This window comes from Leptonychotes weddellii, chromosome 13 (genome assembly GCF_054177405.1).
Source record: "Leptonychotes weddellii isolate Sample4059 chromosome 13, ASM5417740v2, whole genome shotgun sequence".
Lineage (NCBI taxonomy): Eukaryota > Metazoa > Chordata > Mammalia > Carnivora > Phocidae > Leptonychotes > Leptonychotes weddellii.
The window spans coordinates 3,918,725-3,936,224 of record NC_138381.1 but is presented as its reverse complement, the minus strand read 5'-3'; the positions used below and the strand labels follow the sequence as shown (position 1 = coordinate 3,936,224).

The 17,500-nt window shown below is 38.1% G+C and overlaps 1 protein-coding gene and 1 long non-coding RNA gene across 12 annotated transcripts in view; both read left to right on the top strand.

Moving 5' to 3' along the window:
• Positions 1 to 2,793, top strand: part of LOC145716724 (uncharacterized) — an 11,485-nt gene extending 8,692 nt beyond the window's left edge. Inside the window, exon 2 of the long non-coding RNA XR_014139531.1 lies at positions 1 to 2,793. This exon is cut by the window's left edge and continues 7,433 nt beyond it. This is a non-coding gene — a long non-coding RNA (uncharacterized LOC145716724).
• The window catches only part of ZNF407 (zinc finger protein 407), a 518,640-nt gene that overhangs the window by 182,002 nt on the left and 319,138 nt on the right, over positions 1 to 17,500 (top strand). The window lies entirely within an intron of this gene.

Here is a 17,500-nt window from a genome sequence, read left to right as displayed (position 1 = left end):
GTAGTTTCGTGTTCCTCTGCTAATGTCACGTACATCTTTGCTCAGGAGTCTGGGGATTAGACTGTATTCTATCACTGTTTTATGTCAGTGTTATTTTCATTATTCCCATGTTATTTACTTTCAGATTTTTCCCTCATCCCCCAATTTTTCCAGTTGTTGAGGTCCTTTATCTTTTCTGCTTGCTTTCTGGGAGTTTTGTTTAATGGAAATGAACTTCTAACCTCTTGCTTCCTACAATTTATGTTTTCCTAGCCATCTTATGGCCTACCTAATTACTTAACTTTAGGAAGATAAACAGTTCAAAAAGCACAATATGAATATATATTTTTTATGTTTTTATATATATTTTTGTCATTGTGATAGGGAGAAGCCTAAAGCCATTTCTTGTTGAAAGCATTCTTCAACTCAGAGCATTTTCCATACTGAAATTTTTGATCAGCCACTTAATTTGTTGCCTTTATAGAATTGAAGCCGAATGTCACAGTATATGTTTCCCTCACGAATATAGTTTTTATTGATTGCTAGACGTCTTGATTTCATTTGTTAATAAGTTTGTCACTGATCAAAAAACTTTTAGATAGTATTTTCGTTTACTATTTCAGGGACAAAATAATTAGGACCATTATTTGTAACTCAAACATAGCTTGTTAATTTTCAAATTCATCACACCAAAATTGTGTGTGTGTGTGCGCGCGCACGCACAATTCTACTGATGTTTCAGAGAGTCTTCATAAACATTTAAAATGTCTATAGATACTTCGACATTTTGTTAGGTCTTATTTTCTTTGTTCTTTGATTAAATAACTTAGAAAATAAATAGTCCATACTTTTGATGATGTCCTATAGTAATTCCTGCTTGGAATACTTTGAAATAGTAATGATAGTTGGTGTTACATGAATTTTGTCTTGATTATCAGTTATCAACTTTTTTTTTAACTGTTTTTATCTTGAGTATGATAAATGATCATGAGCTAAAAACTATTTAGTTTGTCATAATATTCTTTGGTCAGTATTTATGAGATTAATTTTATAAAACTGCCTTTATGTTTCCATTTTGTCATCAGTGTCCTTTTGTAGAAATCCAGATTGACTGTTTTACATTGTGCATATATTTAGAGCATCCTAAATGTGGGCCATCAAAATGATAATTTAATGGTATCAGTGAAACTTGAAATAGAATAGAATTTTCTTTCACATCATTTGTCAGATCTTTAAATTGTTAACTTTACGTTTCCTCAGTGTACTCAATTATATCCTGAACCTGAAAGGTAGTTGAATATATTACACTGATAAGTTCAAACCTGTTGAAGCTGTAGTTAAGATGCAGTTTAGTATTTTGACCAACATGTCATAACAGATAGCAGATACACATGTAAGTCTCTTAGTGGGTTTGCACTTGATGTCAGTGAGAGCAGTATGGTAGAGAGTGACCCACAACTCGTTCTATGAGCCTCACATGAAAACACAGTCCATACCACTGGTGGAGCACCTCTCACTTCTTCTCGATACCTCTGAAGTTAGTGCTCCTCACTGCAGAATTGACAGAAGGGGTATGTGAATACTCTGTAGGAACAGTAGACATTCCCAAAGTCTTCAAAGTGCACAGTCACTTCAAAATAGCATGTGAGCACATGACCTTGCTAGAAGAAAATATTCTTCTTTAAAATAAAGCCCTTTCCTTTTTCTTTCTTATTTCATGTCAGAATCTCTTCAAAAACTAAGACTGTTGAATCACAGACCTGTACCTCTGAAACAAATAATACATTCTATGTTAAAAAAAAAAAAAAAGAAAATAGCAGAGGGAAGAATGAAGGGGGGGAATCGGAGGGGGAGATGAACCATGAGAGACTATGGACTCTGAGAAAAACTGAGGGTTCTAGAGGGGAGCGGGGGGAGGATGGGTTAGCCCGGTGATGGGTATTAAAGAGGGCATGTACTGAATGGAGCACTGGGTGTTATACACAAACAATGAATCATGGAACACTTCATCTAAAACTAATGATGTAATGTATGGTGATTAACATAACATAATAAAATAAAACTAAAACATTTTATTTTGGAAAGAACTTTTGAGGTAAGTGATTGTTAAAAGTGTAATCAGCATGTATAAGTACAAAACATAAACAGAATCACAGATGTCATCACTCAAAGACAGCCACTGTTAGCTCTGCTGACGTCTCTCACTGGTAACCTCTTCTTGTGCATTTATAGAACTGTGCATAGAGGATTTTGTATAAATGAGAATCTTACTGATCATAATGTTTTGCAGCATGCTTTGTTTCCTCCATATGTCATAGACATCATTGCATATATTTTTATACATACAGATTTACATTATAACTTAATGCCCTTATAATCTGTTGTTTATCTGTATCATGATATTGCTATTTAATGAACATTTATAATAATTCTAAATTTTTACTGTGAAAACAATGCTATGTGTAAATCTTTTCCAAGTTATTATTTTGCTTGTATAAACTTACGAGCTGGTGCTAAAGGTATTCTTGTTACCTTTGACCCGTCTTCCCCTTGTGCTCCCATCAAGTGTGGTAGTTACTTTACCGTGTATATTTGAAAGATGGAGAAGGTTGTCATTTTTATATTAAAATAAACCCCTATTTTATGTAGCCAAATAGGAAAATGTGAGGTTTCAAATAAATTTCTAATTTGCTTTGCATCAGATCAGTTCTGAAGTTCTTCTGTTACTCATTCCCTTTCTCCTTTCATTAATAATACTTTGACAGAAAATATTGAAAAATATCCTGGGTGTTTGAAATATCAAATAGTCATCATCCAGTGGGTGAAAATAGTAATACTTAATATACTCATATTTCATCTTTTTACGGTCCACTGGTTTTGATGTAGACACGTGTTAATCAAACTCTTGATGTTCTAGGAGAGCTTTAATAGGTTTGTAGTAAATTGTCGTATCAAGATTAGTGATAAATATGGTAGTCCATGTTCTGACATAGGGTTAGCTGTCAGCCAACTGCTGGTAGAAGTTTTTACTTTGCAATATATTGGAATTCTAATGTATCTTATGGTATCATGCCATATATAAATCACTAATGAAAAATGAGGCATGGGTGTGAGAATACATTTTTTAAAAATAAAACTAAGACTTTCTTGCTCTTAGTGGCTGATAGCTACATGAGAGTGAGGCCCTATTTTCCCACCTGCAAAAATCATGTGAAAGTACCATAAACAGTCCTCCAAACCCCGTGTTCCAATGCTTTACCTAAATCTTGAGCTCAGTGGTGTGAGTGGCAGCCCTTGTTGCTCCTTTGCTCTTGTGGAGTCATCGTAAGGCTTTCGTAAGCACGTGGTCATCGTGGGTTGTTCCCACTGGCAGTTTTGCCTGTCATAGGAATACTCCTCTTCATCAGCCTGTGGCTTGTAAATGTGCGGCTGCCTGCCCACTCCTGGAAGGTGAGACTTGAACCCTTGGACTCCTTATAAAAGAAGACCTGTGTAGACATCTAGCATATGGCCATGGGACTTCTCTTTTTATAGAACTGCACACAACAAAATTCATTTTGTTTTGTTAAGGAAGGATCCATACAGTTTACTTTTGGGGAGAAAAGTATTTCCCTCGTACATATTAACAGCTTTTAAATTGATTTTCTGAAATGTTTTATGGGGCTTCTTTTACATCTTCTTAGATTTTATCAGAAATTTTTAAAGGGCAGAGTTTAAGCAATGGGTCAGTCTTACCAGAAAATGTATAAAGCTTCTTCTGATTCCATATGGAAAAGAAAGTTCAGTATTTCTACTTTTGTCATATTTATACGTTCTAAGAACCAGGGAAGCTGTGTTGTGTTACCTTGGGTCTGTGTGTCAGTGGTGAATGACGGAGATAATGTGGTTTTTATCAATATTAATACTTACTGGGGCACTGTTTCAAAAAGGTCAGGAATGACGGAGCGAAAAATTTTCACGGGAATGCTTTAACATGTCTTGAAAACATGAAGCAATTTAGCCCACTTGATTGTCCTTGGCTGCTGAGGTAAGGCTGCCTATCCAGAGCTCAGGACGCTGCCAAGAATACCGAGCAGCAGGACCGCACTGGGCCTTGTGGTGTGGCGCATGTGAGCGCCTTCGGAGCTGTGGGGGCCCTGAGCTGGGGCCGGGCTGCGGACTCGATTCAGCCCGGGTCGCACACGTTCCACTGTGTGCTTCCTATCCCTTAGGTGGAGAACACTTCTTTGCACCGTTGAGTTATTTGTAATTCATCACACATTTGTAGACTGGTCTAGCGATTTTCTGGGAGGAACCGTTGTTTTAGTAATTAGGCCCTCAGTTTTTATTGAGTCGCCATTATCAGTGATTCAAAAAGACTCTTAATATTGCAGGGTTGGACATTCGTTTGAAATCTGACTATCCAATCAGTTTTTCTGTGCATGCCATGTGACAAATGTATAGCATTACCAGGAAAGATCATATTAATTACTTTAATTAACACGTGACTTTAGAAGTCTCAGATTAATCAGCACGTGACTCGTGGTTATTTGTACCCTTGTGGGAATTTTTTGCCACCAAATGCAAATAGCGGGCTAAAAATATTGCTTTGTTTGTACGTGGCGAGAATATTCTTCGCAATAGTACTGTACATCTAAGAAAACGGAAAGTAATTAAAATGTTGATTACTATAGTAAATCTCTGCAACGGCTGCTTATTTGTATTTCATATGTGCTCACATTTCTGAGAAGTTAGCTTTTACACAACAACCTACCATGATTATCTGATATCCTCCGGAAGGTTAGCTGAGTTGTTTCCTATATTACTTAGGAAAAAATTTCTTTTCACAATTGAAAATGTCAGCATCAATTTAAAGTAACACTAAGCATGTGCTTGCTTTCTGAATATTATCCTCCAGCCACCCTGCCGAGGATCTGGCTGTGACAGTTTGATTAGATCATCAATCCTCACTGTTAACAGCACTTTTCCTGAACACCTGGGCTGCCGGGTCACATCTGAATCCAGCTACCGTTGTTTGCGTGACCCAACGTGCGTTCACCATAGCAATTTACATTAGGTGCGCAAATTAAAAGTTACCTTATAACAACAGTTTACTTTAAAAAATGACCTCGTTTTCCCCCATGTTAAAGTTATGTTATGTTATAGGAGGCACATTTTTCTATGATGAAAGAATTTTTAGGACATAAGTCACCCGCCATGATGAAGGTGTGTTTCTTTTTTCTTTTTATTTGGGCTTAGGTCAGAATCTCTGTAATGAAAATAATCTTGTCTTTCATCTTCTCGTGCTATGTAGAAATCTGCTTTGATTGCATTTTTAAAATTTAATTACATTTTTTACCAAATTTAAGCCTAAACAAATAATTGAATTTGTCATATATTGCTGAAAATCTTTCTGCCTTCTGCTCCTAAATTCTCCACTTGAATGTCACAATGGTCTGATTTATACTGTCCTATTTATAGTTGTAGTGATAGAGATAAATACCTACTTAACATTTCCAATGCAAATTGTTTTAGTAGCAGACTGCAACATAAGCATGCTGTTAAATCTAGCATTATCGGAGTTTTTGATACCATAATTATCTTTTGTTTTCCTCACAACTTTTTATTTATATAATGAGGGAAGGAAAATATAAAAATTCATATCATTAAAATTTTATGGTACTTCAGAGTAGAGACCTGACTTCGGCTACTCAACCAAAGTTTTACTGTTCGGGTTTGAACAGTGTTAAGTGGGAAATAGATGCCCCGCTTGAGAGTGTTTCCACCAGTATTGGTAGAGACAAAGTAAAGTCAAATACAAATTGCATCTACTATTTTTGTTGGAACTTATTATTGTTCTTCAGTTTTTACATGTTCATTATTTTAAGGCATCTGAATATTGTGCCAATACATTGAAATGCTGTGCTCTTTTGGTGAGAAAATGGTTCACGTTTAGCAGAAGAGCACATGGATACATGCACTAAAAAAGACTTTCCTGTTTCTAATACGCTAGTTTTTTTCCTCTAGAGATGTAGAGCTTATGGAATCATTGACAGTTTTCATCCTGATTTGTAATGACCTATTTGTTCATATGTAGGGAAATGTTATTAAATAATACTACATATTCATAAGTAAGATTATACTTCGTTGAGATCGAAGCTCAGCATGCATGCAGTTAGATTTTTCTCATATTCTGGAGCCATGAGTGTGCGTGGTCTGCCATAGCCATGGGCACGTGTATCCCCTTTCAGCTGCGTCTCTTCCCTCGCTCTGCGTATGTCTTCATTAGCATGACTCATGTTCATAATAAACTCTTGATCATATCTCAGAAAGTCTGGAACAAGTGTCAACTTCCAAGCGTTTGACAGTGGCACAGAATCATAGGCTGGAAAGTTCATTTGACTAATATTCCGTTGGCCTACTTTTAATTCAGCCTTTTCTCTATCCAGCTGTGTGACCTTGTGTGCATTCCTTTAAATCTCTGTCTCAGTCTGCGCCTGTGTGGGATTGTGGAGGAACTGGAGCTGGTCGCAGCCCCTGAAGCCCCCGTGTCCCACAGCAACTTTATTTCCTTGGACTCACCTCCTTGACTCCCTGAACCTGGTTTCGTGGTCTGAAAACCTGATATGATAGGACGTAGCCTGTTGTGAAGATCAAATGAGGTGGTAATAAATGGACAGCACAGTGAGGGGAATCAGCACGTCGTGGTGAAGAAAACTCTGGTAGGCTTAATAATCTCCACTACCTGAATCTGAATAACACCATTACTTCATTATCTGATGCAGCACTGGCCAAGTTACTGAACTTCTGAAGCTCAGTTTACTCAATTAAAAATATGGGGAATTACTCTTTCCTTTTTCAAATTCTCATAAGGAGTGAACTACGTGAGGTTAAGTAAGTACATGTCACGGCGGAGTTTGATGCCTTGGAGGTGTGCTGTCCCTGGGAATCCCCTCTGCCTCATGCATGCTCATTTAGTGAGAACTTCCTGAGGCCCAGCCTCGTTCTAAGTTCTAGGGGGAGATTGGTGAGCAAGACAAAGGCTCTTTATTTCTGGAGCTGACTTCCTTGTGGGAGACTCCGAAAATAAGGGAGTGAGCAAATCAGTAATTTCAGAAAGCAATGGGCGCTATGGAGGGGATGATGTTGGGTGACAGGCAAGGAAGTGATGGGGGGGCGGTGGCAGGGGTTAGTGATTGCAGGTAGACCTTTAATGGAAAGGGACTCTAGAGCATTTTGTAAAGACTTTCTTTGAGATAGTTGTAGACTCATGTGCGGTTGTAAGAAATAACACAAAGTATTACTGTAATACACAGATAATGAAACTAAAACTCAGAGTACTCTTTCTGAGGCGTATTGAGTAGAATCTTGAATGATGAGAAGGAATTGTCAAGGAGCATTCCAGTGGAGGGGATGGAGTGCAGACTCTGAATTAAGAAGAAACTAGGGCCTTGGGGCTCCTGAGCAGGGCCGCTGTGGCCGTGACCCTTGCACGAGGGGGTGAGCGCTTCACAGAGGGCTGAGCGGTAGCTCCTTCCTGAGGGGGCTCTGGAGGTGGTGGTGGGTGCTTGTGTTCTTTGTGCAAGCAGCACTTGGAAGAATCACACTCCTTGTGCTTCAAGTTGGTGCTCAAGGACTCCCTCCATAATTTGTCCAAATTATCTCTTGCCTTCCTCATTTTTAAATTGGACCGCAAACATTTTCATCTCAAGTACAAATAGTACAGGATGTAATTTCCATTGTACAGTAAAAGTTGACCTTGTAAAAATATTTCATATCTCACTTTTAAATATGCATCCAATAGCATGTTGATACCGTGATGATTTGATACTATCATCCATTTAAACATTACATGACTGAGCTCTCCTTTCACTTTCAGGAAATTTATATTTGCTTTTCTTCTTGAACTCTTGTCTCTTCCATTTCCTCCACAGATTTTATTTTATGGTTTTTATAATGTGAAGCTATTTTAATGACTGTCCTGTCATTTCTGTGTGTACGTATATGTGTGTGCATATACACACCTGTAGATACACACACTGAAGTAAGGTTTTTAAATTTTTAGTGTCTTCAGCGACCGTCCTCTGAGTGTTAAAATTGCCTAGAAAGAATTGTTATTATCAATAGTACTGAGACACAACTGATTTAAACAGCAAAATTAATACGATGGTTGGTAATTATTTAACATGAAATACAGTGCCATTGGAATGCCTCTCTTACTGAGATGGAGAGAGTTTATAAAATTTCAGTTCATGTGCCCATTGATGAGTACTGTGATCAGAGTGACATAAAGTCTGATGGAAATTAATAGTAAACATAAACGATAATTGAGATACTGTAGTTATGGGGCTTAGAAATGAAGTTTGAATGATTATCAGGTATATTGTTTGTATATTACATATGTTTATATCATCACAGTAGCATTAATTACATTGTTTTAAAAGCTAATGTAATTTTAACAGGTGCACAGTAGGAATGAATAAGTAAGCAGAAAGGTGCTTGATGAGGGGGTGGATATATGCACTTAGTAAAAATTTATAGTACCTAATATTCTTTGTGTAAAACTTAATGTTCCTCTAAGTTTGAATGAATGTGTAAGAAAACATATATGTTAAATTACTTGTGAGAAATGTTTCTTTTACTGACGTAAAATTGGTCTCTTGGAAGTTAATGTGGAATCTTCCACCTCTTCCACCTTGAAATCACACAAAATATGTAACTGAGATGGACCACGGCATGTGTGAGTGGGCGTGCTCGGGCTCCCGACTCACCAGCGTGACTTTGTAGATAGCGTGTGTTTTGCAGTAAATTATTTCCCTGGATTCTTTTTTTTTTTTTTAAAGCAGAAACTGATGTAACCCCGTGCTTAGAGACGGTGTGGGTCTTTGCCGCGAGCTTTCTGCCTGTGAGACGAGTGTCCACTGTCTCCAGCCTCTCCTTCCTATTCTCTTTCTGCGTTGCTCCCCATCAGCTCGATGTCCTCCACTGATGATCCTTCAGGATTGACGAGGCAAGATCTCTAAGCAAAGCCTGCCATCACTCTCACCGTCCCATCTGCGCTGTCCCTGAATTTACGCAGGTGCCCTGTGTCTAATGTCATGCTTCTCTTTTTATGGAAGACTGGATGCTCTGTCCCAGCCTTATGGCTCTTTGACTTTAGAAAGGTTAACAGTGGTTTCTTTGGTGTTCCAGTGCTTTTTAGCACTCTGGAGCACAGTACAGGATGAGCAAGGAGGAGGCCTTTGTTCTGGGAAGTGACGGAAAGGCGGTTGTGGAGTGGGATGTGGTAAAGGCAGAATGGCATTGGCTGCACCCTCAAGAGCTTTTGTAGCCATTCAGTAAAAGGAAAGAATAAACGAGCTAGGGATCAAGAATCGATACCTGTAAACCATCTGGACCTAAATGCTCTCCTTCGAAAGTCTTCCCATGCCCTCCAAGTATATGGAGGTCATGGTCTGAGTTGGAAGGTCGTGGCGGAGAGAATCGGTGGGAGAAGGGAGAGCCCTGAAAAGATCTCGTTCCAGGGAGAGACGATGGTGGTTTGGACCGAGGTGCTAGGAGAGGTCAGGTTCACGATAAACTGTGAAGGCAGGGCCAACGGCACTTACTAGAGGACTGACAGTAAGATAGGAGTGAGGGGAGGTATCAGGAGTGGAGGGGCTGAGTCATCAGTGATGGTGCCTTTTTTTTTTTTTTTTTTAAGATTTTATTTATTTATTTGACAGAGAGAGATACAGCGAGAGAGGGAACACAAGCAGGGGGAGTGGGAGACCGAGAAGCAGGCTTCCCGCTGAGCAGGGAGCCCGATGCGGGGCTCCATCCCAGGACCCTGGGATCATGACCTGAGCAGTGATGTTGCCTTTAAGTGAGATGAAGAAGACCGTGGGAAGAACACGTATTGAACTGTCTTTGGGAACTGAGAGACGGGCTCGGGATACTATCAGACGTTCAAGTGCAGATGTGGGCGGAGAAGTTGTAATTCCAGAAGTAAAGGCAGAGGCCAGGTCCTCAGGTTACCTTTCAGAGACAGAGGCCTGCAGCTGCTGCCTCGAGCTGCCATGGAACCTGGGTACAGTCATTGACAGCAGGTGCGGAGGAGAGGGAGGGGAAGAGGACCAGGCCTTTGGCGGTCCTCCTGGAAGTCAGATGAAGAGGGAGGAGGCTGCAGTGGAGTCCCAGAGGGCAGCTTGTGAGGGAAAACCGTGGACTGTGGACATCTTCAAGGAGGGACTTAATATTCGGGCACAGTATGAAGCATTCCAATTCTTACCAAGTCTGAACTAGAGTTTGTTGAACTGGGTGGTCTTTGAGAGATCCCCTCATTTCCTGAGTCCTGATGTTCTGTCACGTCAGACTCACATGTGCAGATGGCGCCTGGGCCAGGGCCCCTGCTGTTTGCTTCTCAGGGCTTTTCTGGCAGCGGTGTTGATAGGAGGACTCAGAAGGTCTCCTCGTCCATGTCTGAGCTCTGTACTGTCCAGACTGTCCACAGGTCATTCTGATGGAACAGGTTAATCAGTCCCAGCCCCATTTACATTTTCTCATGTGCGTTATTAAGGCATGAGTGAATCCCGAACCACCTTCACTGTCATTCTCTGGTGTATTGTGATGCATCCGGTTCCTGGACGTGAGGCCGTGCTGCATGATTTCAAGACGACTTCCCTTGGACTGTCTCTTCTGTGATTCTCCCAGTGAGAGCTCTTTTTTCAGTCTCTTCCTGCCAACATGTTTTTATATGTTTATGGTTCTCAGGTAGGTTTAAAATAATGAAGGCTTTATTCCATGATTTACCCTCTATTTTTACATTTTTAAAAGATGCTAATTTCACGGTTGGTATTTCGCACATCATAAACTTTCATAGTTATTCACTTGTGAATTTGAGTGTTTTTGTAGTTTTTTGTATATAGTTTTATTTTGTTTTATCTTTTGAAATGTTGGTGAAATTGTCATAGTTATTCTTGTTTTATCTTTTAACTATTAAGAAAGATTTATATTTTTTCTATTAATCCCACCACTTGATATACTGAGTTGTCTTCTTAGAATTCATTAGGATTATGTTGTGAAACCCCATATGTGTTTTAAAGCTTAATCGTATTATATCATTATATCCTGCTCTTGGTCTTAAACTGTTAGCAGATTGAGAAAAAAGTAAATAGCACAGTCTGGTCAAACGGCGTTGTTTCCATTTCTCTCACTCACTGCATCAGACAAGTGTGCGGTTCACAGTTTTACTGTTTACCATTCACTTTAATTTTAACTTTGCTATCCTGCTTTATTCTCTGTCCCCTACAGTTTTCAGGTTCCCCTGTGTGTGGCTTCATGGCTTTTTTTCCCTTTATTTTCTGGACTTTAATCTTTGCATATTATTTCATTAACTTTCTACTGTAAACCTTACATCATTCCACTCATGTTCTTGTTCCCTTCTTTTCGAATGAGCGCATAGCAGCAGATTGCTTGCGAGCATCACCAGTATTTCAGACAGCTCTGGGATTAGCTCTTGGTTCTGTCACTTAGGAACTATGAGACCTTTGGCAAGGAGCTTAGTGTGTCTACGTGTAAAAGGGAATAATATTTATTTCAGAAAGTTGTGAAATTTAAATAACATATCATAAATTTTCTAATACATAGCAAACTACTCAAACTACTCAAACCTTCAGGAAGGTTTTCTTGAATCTGATTCAAATGTACCATTTCCTCCAGTCTCTCTTCATACCCTGAACAGCCAGAGCGTGGTTTTCCCATGTTGCGTTTCTAGACAACTTATTGTTCTTTTGAAGGTGGTGTCTCTTCCCACCACCCCCAGCTACTTTTATGATTTTCTTTTTGGTTTTCTGTACTTTGATTATAATGTGAGTTTTGTGTATGTGTATGTGCGTGAATGTGTGTGTGTGTGCTGTGTGTGCCTGCAAGCATGCATGCGTTTTCATTCTGCCTCTTGAATGTAGATGTTGGTGTCTTTCTTCAGTTTGGGAACCCTTTGGCTATTACCTCTTTGGGTATTGCTTCTGTCTCTCTCCCTCTTTTTCTGGGACCTCAAGTACAGGTATGATGGGCCTTTCTGTGTGTCCCATGTGTCTTCTGTTCTTTCCATTCCTTCTTCTCCTTACTCTTCAGTTTTGGTACTGTCTATTGACTGTCTCAGAATTCACTAGTCTTATCCTTTGCTCTGCTGAGTTTTCTGTTAAGCCATCTGGTGAATGCTTAATGCAAAATAGTTTATCTTATAGGTCTAGAGTATCCATGTGATTTCTTCAAATACGTTAGTTTTCTCGTACAGTTCTTCATTTATTGCATCCACTTTTGTTCCTCTTTTTATCTATTTGTCTTAACAAGGTGCTCATACTTACTCCAAAGTCTTTGGTTATTTTTTTCTGAATTATCGGTTGCACTTTCCTTCCCATTTGCATTTCTGGTAATTCCGTGGGTGTGTGCATAACATGGTGAATGAAAGAACATAGAGGCCCAGATGGTTTCATTGGGTTGATACATAGTCACTTTCTTCTGTTAGGTGCCTCAAGCTTTCAGTGACCCTGTGGTTTGTCCCTGTTTTTCACCTGTGGACATTCTGTGCTTTGATTGAGACCTACTAGGTGGAAGTGGGCTCTCTCTCCTCAGCACTTGAAGACTGCACAACACCTACTCTTGCCCTTTCAGGGATTTTGAACTTCATACTTAGTCTCATGCCCCATGCAGCTTAGAGGTCAGCCAGCTCTCACGTGGCTGGGTCTGTGTTTGTGGCAGGTCCCTTCTCGTGAGCAGAGGTTCATCCCCTCGTGTTGCGAGGCCACAGTCTGCTTTGCTGTGTCTCATCCCCTTCACCTCCCACCTTGCCAAAGCACTTATCCTGTGGGCACATCCACCTTGCATCTGGGCCTCCTCGAGCTCTCAGTCTGTCACTGTATGGTGGTCAGGATTGATGCTGGTGGTCTTTTATCCCAGTGGAGGCCCTCAGTCTGGGGGCAAGGCTGATGTCCCCAGCTGGAATTGGCAAGTGGCCAGGAGAGAAAATGGCGTTCCATCATCAGCCTCCCTAGGGAAGGGCTCACTGTTCTCTGCACTAGTAGCTCACCTAGCTCTGGCCATCCAGCAGCTCCCTTAATGTCGACTGCTAGGAGAGCACCTGTGGTTAATCAGCCTTTTCTGGTTGTAGGGATGGAGGCTCCGGCTTACACCATGTATATATCCTCTCAGGAAGTGGAAGTCCCTGATTTAGTTGAAAACTTAGAAATTATGATTTGCTAATAACAAGTTCTTCGTAACTGATGATGGACTAAAGCAATGCACGTAGCAAGTGTCCCTTTCTTTAGCTTTTTGGATTGGATGCAGAGTTCATTCTTCACTTTACACAAGAATATGTAATTGTTTCTTTTATTTTTTTAAATTTATTTAAATTCAAGTTAGTTAACATATAGTTTATTATTAATTTCAGGGGTAGAATTTAGTGATTCATTAGTTGCATGTAACACCCAGTGCTTGTTACATCAAGTGCCCTCCTTAATGTCCATCCCCCACCTACCTCCCCTCCAGCAACCCTCAGTTCGTTTCCTAAAGTTGAGAGTCTCTTATGGTTTGTCTCCCTCTCTGTTTTTATCTTATTTTATTTTTCCTTCCCTTCCCTATGTTCATCAGGTTTGTTTCTTAAATTCCACATGAGTGAAATCATATGGTATTTGTTACTCTCTGACTGACTTATTTCACTTAGCATAATATCCTCTAGCTCCATACATGTCATTGCAAATGGCAAGATTTCGTTCTTTTTGGTGGCCGAATAATATTCCATTTTATATCTATACCGCATCTTCTTTGTCCATACATCTGCCGATGGACATCTGGGCTCTAGGTATTTATCCAAAGGATACAAAAATAGTGATCCGAAGGGGCATATGCACCCCAGTGTTTATAGCAGCAATGTCCACAATAGCCAAACGGAACCACGTTTGAGTAACATTAAGAACAATTCATAAAGCAAATTGTACTCGTTATTTTTTTCAGTGGTTGGTATTAATTTTAAAAGATACTAAATTTTGTTTATTTGAACTATTTTTAAGGATTGACTTAAATGTAAGATTCTCAGTAAATTTGAAAGTAGTTCAGTTTGTTGAAGAGCAGTTAATAAGATTTTACCTTCTATCACAGTTGCCAGTGTCCTGATTGTAATTCTGGATAATTACAAGTGCAGAAGCAAACAAACAGATAATATTTTTATCATGAAGCCAGAGGATGAGGAAGTAAATTTTTTAAAAATAGGATTGCTTTTATTACAGCTTTTAAAAAAATATATAATCTGATTGCATAAAAAATTCTTGCTTATACAGTTCAGTGAAACTTTTAATTTTATTCTTGCCTCTTTGTTACAGAGATTCAAATAACTTCTCAGTGGTTTATTGTATAGCACTTGCCGTGTTTCTTTCACTTAAATATTATTATCCCCATCTGCTTTGTTTTAAACTGTTTCCATCTCTTTATTACGGAAATTTCCAATGCACAGATACCTTATAGGAGCACCACTGTGCTCACTGGATCCTGTGACCTTCAGAGTCAACTTTTGTAGTGTCTGTCTTATTTGCTTTCAGCACTGTTTTCCTTGCGTTATTCCCATCAAATCTCCAGTAGGAAATCAGTTTTATTTTATTTGTGGGATTTATCCTTTTTTGGTTTTTAAACACAAGCAAATATGGAATATATTGTATTTTGAGGCTTAAAACTGTAACTAAAATATTTTTCACAATACTAATCAAACAGTTGTTGAATAATATTGATTTTCCACAATTGATTTTCCTTTTATAGTAGAGATTAGTAATTAATTTGGATAAATTCAATGATTAGTAGGTATGGGAACCAAGATTTGAAAGAAGGCCATCCAGATCTGGAGGCTGTGTTTGTATTTGTTACCCCTGCTGTCTGGTGGGGTATGCAAACCAGATCCTTTTGCTTGTTTCATCCTCTTTCTTTGAATTCACAATACAACTTTAATATTTTAGGTCCTTTCTACTTCACTGTGTTCATAGATTATTCCTGCTGCAGCGTAATTCTTTGATTATCTTCCTTACTATACAAACCAAACGAAAGCAATGGTGCTCTGCGCCTCCGAATAACATTTTGAAATTCTTTATGTTGTTCCAAGCTCTGCACAATACGTATCCAAACACCAATTACATTTACTTCTCCCACACAATTCCTTAGGATTTGGGACATGAACATTTTTAGGTTCATGGTTATGCAAATTCTTGATTGCAAGTTGTAGAATGTACTGGAAACTCTTCCACGAAAGGATATTCTTGGGTTTGTTGCTGCTTTGCCTCTTCGTTGCTTGATTCAGCCAATTAAAGAAAATTACTTGCTTCTCGGTAATGATCATATTCTGTCACAATTATGGTTCCTTGGGCTGATGTTGAGTTTGAGGTAGACGGTGGAATGGCCCACCTTCAGACTCAGTTCTCCCATCGGGTCCATTTTGTGAAAGAGCTCAGTGGGATTCCCTCTGAATGGGATTTACACTTCTCTTACCATTATAACTTTTTTATACTTTTTTATTGAAGGCTTATTACTTCTTATATCCTGATGGTTAAGGTTTATTTCTCTCTTTTCTTACTAATTTTAGCCTACCTAATCACAAATAAACACCTTTCCCCCCAAATTACTTGTCTGATAATTCAGTCTATCTTTTTGCAAAAAAGTGATGAGATTTTACTCTTTATACCAAATGTAAATACAGTATACACAAACCTCTAACTGCTTTCTCCAGATGATGCACTTGTAATAAAATTAATATTTCTTTAATGTTTTCCCCACTCAATATAAAAGTTATTTCTTCCTAAGATGATAAGTATATGATAGTATATTTAGATATAAAAAGGTGGTAATTGATTGTTGTCTTTTCCATAAAATGGAAACGGAATAGATAAAATTTTTTTTTCTCTAAATTATGTTTCTACAAACAAATGAGTTTAAAAACCTTTCTAAATGTTTATGATTCTTAATCTTGACATTGTTATTAATACTCCATTTTTTATCTTAAATTTTCCCAAAATACTGTTGGCTTTTTGTTTGTTTGGTGGCTTTGACTTATTTAAAGCAAGAATTTGGTGGTATAGAAGATGAAAAACATTTTATTTGTATGTTTCACTCAATAATGATATAATCAGGCATGGCATTTGTCATTTAAATTTGTGTCTATAAAGCTCGATATGCAGACTATTATTCTAATAAGGACATAATCTAATTGCTGAAAGTGTTCTGCATTTTAGTGTACATATATATTAATGGTTTTGACTTTTGATCAATATTCATGTCAATAAATAAGGCTGTTATAAAATTGTGGATACAGTTTGGGTATTACATAGTAAGTAGGGAATTACTTTCTGTAGACCTCTATCTTGTTTTGATTCCTTTTCCTTTCCTCTGTTAAATTTACTAAGGACCTCATTGATTCTCTTCCGTGTTTGGTGCTAAAATCTATCTCTGAATAAAATCTCATTGCTGTTTTATGGTAATTATTTTTTGGTTGACTTTTCATTGATCTGAAGGTTTAATATGCTCATTCTAGCAAATATCCTGCAGTCAGACTGTGGAGTTACTACTGCGCTAGCTGATACATCATCAGTACAATTGGTAGTAAGTATCTCTGTTCGTGGAGATGGAGTATGCGTGCTTTTAGGAGAGACATGTCACAACGAGACATCCCATGTGTCGCTTGCCTTTCAGCGATTTGGATTTCTGATTCTTTTTGACAAAGAGTTGCAGAGACTAAACTTGGCACCTTTTCTGTAGTCTTAGTGTTTTTTATAGTGTGTCTGAATGATGTCTCAATGTTAAAACATACTAAAAGTTTCTTTATTACTGTTGTCCCCCTTACTTTGATGAAATTTATGTTCTTAGTTCATTTCATAAATAGTTCCCACGCTTCCTCTTACTTGGTTTTATTGGTTGGCATTTGTCCTGCAAATCATGTCACTGATATTTAGTTAATATGGTAAAATACATGTATAAATTTAGGAGCATAAAGGAGTAATTTTTTACTTTACTGTTTTGGTTTATGAAATACAAAATGCAAAGTACATTGTACATTTTTGTACGTCACTTATGGCATTGGTTATAAATTAGTATTACACCATTTATATTTGTTTTAAAAGTTAATCTGTTAAATAAAAAGAAAAATACATATGTAAATATTTATTAAGACCTGTATATCTTCAAAATCCTGTGGTGGTAGTTTTGGGCACATGAAGATTATTTAAAAGGTAGTAAATATCCCCAAGAAGCTTCAGTATTGGGCAGGAATTATTTTAAGTGTGACTATGAAGTATTTTTTACAGCATATTTTTATGGGCCATTTTAAAAGCCACCGATAGATTCTAAAGCTACTCTGAATTTTATAGACATAGGATTATGGATCATCCATAGTATCGTGGCCAACATCAGTCATATTTTGCTTTTTAATTGGGCAGTTTATGTATTGGCTCAAAATTTATTTTTTTTCAAAATTTTTTTATTGTTATGTTAATCACCATACATTACATCATTAGTTTTAGATGTAGTGTTC